The sequence below is a fragment of the Wolffia australiana genome, chromosome 4, assembly GCF_029677425.1.
Source record: "Wolffia australiana isolate 7733 chromosome 4, ASM2967742v1".
Lineage (NCBI taxonomy): Eukaryota > Viridiplantae > Streptophyta > Magnoliopsida > Alismatales > Araceae > Wolffia > Wolffia australiana.
In genome coordinates this window covers 22,345,675-22,350,245 of record NC_135838.1, presented here as the reverse complement: position 1 = coordinate 22,350,245, position 4,571 = coordinate 22,345,675, and positions in this window count along the sequence as shown.

The following is a 4,571-nucleotide window of genomic DNA, read 5'->3' as shown; positions in this document are numbered from 1 at the left end:
ATAAATGTTTGAATGAGAGCATTTATTTAATACTTAATATCTTCTAGAGCACAAGGTGTAGCTTGGGACTCCAGGGCTTAGAAACTTAACTTATTGATTAGGTTAAATCAAACATTGATTAATTGATCTATATGTCAATATATTTTATTAATAAGTTCGATCATTCAATTTTATTTAGCCATTAAAGTTATTTACTATATTGATATATGGGCCTAGAGGGTCACACACACAAGATCTATGGACTAATGCTTTGAAGCACCCAGGTCAAAATTGATGAGCCAATTATGGTACAATCAACATAATTAGGTGTACTAACTAGTGATGGAAGTATCCCTTGTTTCCATGATGTGGCATGAAACAATGGTGTGGCATACATCAAGAGAAGATGATGTATCACATGGCACTTATGATGTCATGGCACAAGTGAGGAGTGAGCAAGGACTTTCTAATGAGCAAGACATGGCTAGTGCTTCGTGGAAGTAGGTGATGATGTGTCATGTGACACATGATAAGGAAATAATGTTTCTGATGGTGAGTGGGATAAGGCAATTATTTATCAGATAACATGCAGGAGAAGGTGATAATGTGGGAAGTAGTATGTGGCAGAATAAGATGACATGACATATAACATATGGTAGTGTAATATGACATGGAAACAGACATAAAACAAAGGTTTAAGACATAATTAGAGATCTATGGTGGTCATCAATAATGCAACAACATGCAAACTTTGTGCACATGGACCCACAAAAAATGTCTCATGGTTTTGAGCATCTGATCCACCTGACGTGTGCAGCTACCTTGGCTCTATGCATGGGAGCCAACAGCTCGTACTCAACATGGAGTGTGCCCCTCCATTGAACACACATGATGCGTCTATGCATTGCTTCTGGCTTCTGGCTTGTACATTAGTATAATGCAAAATAGTGTAGTTAGAGGGATAAGGCATACTGCAATAACATCAAATTACGTCAATAAAAGCTCTTTGAATTTGATTTTCCTGTTTATTTGGATTCTTCTATTGTACATTCATGATTTAGAATTGAAATGGAAAATATTGGATTATTTTGTTATGTTTAATTTTTTATCCATTTATGACTAACATATCTTCACTATTGTGAGTTAAGTGGATCTTCCTCGCATATTCGCAGAGTTTTGTTACACACACAAATGGGAAAAAAAGAGAAGCCCAAAATAAGATCTGGATGAGAAGTGTAGACACAGTCTATGGCCTAAACATAAAAAAGAGGCTCAATACGCAAGATCATTTTGGAGTCTAGTAAAGCACTTTTAAAGACAGATCAAATAATTTCAAGAATTGTGGAATAAACCCATTATCTGTTTCTTAACCTCTATTTTAAATTATTTATAACATGCATTTTTAGTGCTTTAATATGATCATATTTACATGTATATTTGCATTAAATTACTCATACTTGCATGTTATCAAGCTTAAAATGATTAAACCTATTTTTAGAATGATTTTATGAATTTTTGCATTTTTGGGGATTTTTATAACAATGTATTCTAAAAGAATACAATTTTTGAGACAGCATATGATTTTTCTAGAATTTTGTGACATTAAATTTGGAAAGATATGATTTTTCTAAGTCAAAATAAATATTTATATGTATTTTTTAGGATTTCATTTTATTAAATATGAATTTTTAAAGTATTTTTGGCTTTTTTTGGCGCAGGGTGATGTGGTACGCTCACGTCTACTCATTTCAAACAAAAGAAAAAAAGAAGAAAGAAGAAAGAGGATGACGTGGCGCACTGACGCGTCACCACATCGACCTCGAGAAAGAGTTTTTTATGCTTTTTCTTTTGTTTTTCTTTGTCCTTTTTATTTCAAGTACATGTGGCATGGAATACAAAAAGCCCTCGTGTAAAATACAAAAAGTACGTAATCTCAAGCACTTTGACTTCTTAACGAACATGGAAAATGTAAGGATCTAAGGTATGTGTCTTCACCTTACGTTGTTTCTTTCTCCACATCATAATTTGCTTAATTAGTGTATTTTCACTCGCATTTTACTCCTTTATACGCTCTTAACTTGTCTGTCTATTCTCTCCATCACACCGTCTACATTCAACCACTATCATCGTTCACACACTCAACCATCACCGTATCCTTAACGTTCACTTGTTCATTGTTAAATTAACATATAACTTACATCCTTTTACTCGATATCACTAGCTCATATCCTCTACTCTCGTCTTCATCTCTTCTCTCGTTAATCATCACTATCATAAGAAAGTAATTGCTTAATCATCATTCCCTATGAAGACGATTCATACTCATCACTAACTAAATATTCTTAAGCACGGTTAAATGTAATTTTATTGAATAATCTCAATTACCAGTAACGAATTAAACCCCAAAAATTTTGAATATCAATGATCATCAAGGACATGGATCAAGAATAGATATAAAGATATCATAGCCTCTAAGCACACGGATTTGAATTCAACGAACAAGAAACTTTGGGAACTTCTATTTAATATATTTACCCTTTCTTTCCATATCATACTATATTTGTGGTCTCAACACATTGTTCGTGGCCTAGTACACATGGATTTGCTCCTTATATTCTCTGTTGCTTGGTGAATTTCCTTAATACAGTGGAGAGCCTGCCTAGTAGAGGGGAGAAACATGAAGATGTACTCAAAATTTGAACTCACTCAATCTTCAGGATCTTGAGATATAGAGGATGGAAATTGATGCAATACAAGTTATTCATTTTCATTATTTTCTCTCTCCTCATCATCCCTGCTGCCACTTCGTTCTTGGGTTTTGCATCAAAATTTTCTCCAATGACTGGCCTTGATTTTGAATGTATCAATTTGAAATTTAATTTCAGATGTCGGGATGGTTTGCAGACACCATCTGAAGGAAAATTTTCATTTTAGAAACATCTCATCACCTCATATTGATAGGTTTTTTTGTGTTTTGTTATAATTTATCATATTGATAGTAAAAATATGTTGATTAGTTTTAAATTTTTTCTCTCCGTGGAACATGCCACTTCACATTATAAAAATAAATGTCAGGTTGTGATTGGTCCATTATGCCCTTGGAATTTGCAATGCCACAGTGCTACGTTTTTGCAATCAACATAACACTCATCATTTTTTTGGCTAGTCTCATATAAAATATCCTATAATACAATTATCTAGTCCTAAAATTAAAAAAAAAATAATGAAGGTTGTCCAGGATCTCCATAGTGCTTTAAGACATGATCTAGGGTTCCAATCTCTTAGCTTCTTCATATTTTTCTTGTGCTTAGCTTTTGATGTCTTAAAATTTTTCTGAGCTAACGCCAAAATTTATCATCTAATTAATATACTCTTATAAATTATTACAATTAGTTAGAAATTACAAAAATATAAAAATCCAAAATCATCAATCAGACATGCATCAGTTCTAAGAGGGAGAAAAGTTTTAACTAGACATATCCTTGATTGACCTTTATTTGAAATAACTGAGATTTTTTATTTAATTATTTTTAAGATCAGGATATATTAGTAAATTATTTTTATAAAAAAATTAATATTATTTTGCTTACTTGTTCAAAGGCCCATGAAACAGCTAGTGTACTTCAAACTAGGGATCATGGTTTGGATTGGATTGTTCGAATCGTGATCGAATATTTCAAATGATAAATTGGAGATTAGATAGGAACAGATTGAATCTTTATATCAAAAAATGTTCGAACAAATTCTTTGATTGATTTAGTTTGTTCGCTCATGTTTGATTGAACATTTATTCGAACAGTTTGAATAGAATTGAACAGTTTGAGGAAAAAACCTCTCATGCCACCTCGCTCTCTCTGTCTCTCGTTTGTTCTCTCCCTCTCCCGTAATCTCTCTCTCACTTGCTCGCTCTCTTTCTCTCGTGTTATCTCTCTCTCTCTCTCTCTCTCTCTCTCTCTCTCTCTCTCCTCTTATGCATTCTCTCCCTTTCTCTCACTCGCTCTTCTTCTCCTCCTCCTCTTTCTCTCTCTCGCTCTCTCCCTTTTTCTGTCTCTCTCGTGCCCTCTCTCTTGTTTATCTCCCTTCCTCTCTCTCTCACTTGTTCTCTCTCTCGTCCTCACCCTCTCACTCTCTTTCTCTCTCGTTCTCACCCTCTCTCTTATTTGTTCTCTCTCTCTCTCTAGTGTTCTCGTTTCTCCCTTTCTCTCTCACACTCGCTTGTTCTCTGTCATTCTCGTGCTTGTTGGCTCCTAAAGATTCGACGCTAGTTCTATGGAAAATCCTAAGATCACTCAGGAAGAGAAGAGAGATTGAGAGCTGGAAGAAGTGGGAACAAGAAAATATGAACAAATGTCGATAGACTTTCCGACATAATCACATTGTTCAAAGATCAAACAGTTCACTGGCATTTATAAGCCCAATTATCTGTTACAAAGAAAATAAATTTTCACTCGTGGCTCCACATGGCCCAATCAGAGTTAACCTAACTCTATCTTTGTTGAGCGGTTGACAACTGTTTAACTTGATAGGAAAGTCCACGATAATCCTGAAAAAACAAACTAAAACAGATTCGTTAAGTTTGTTGCAGGTCTGAT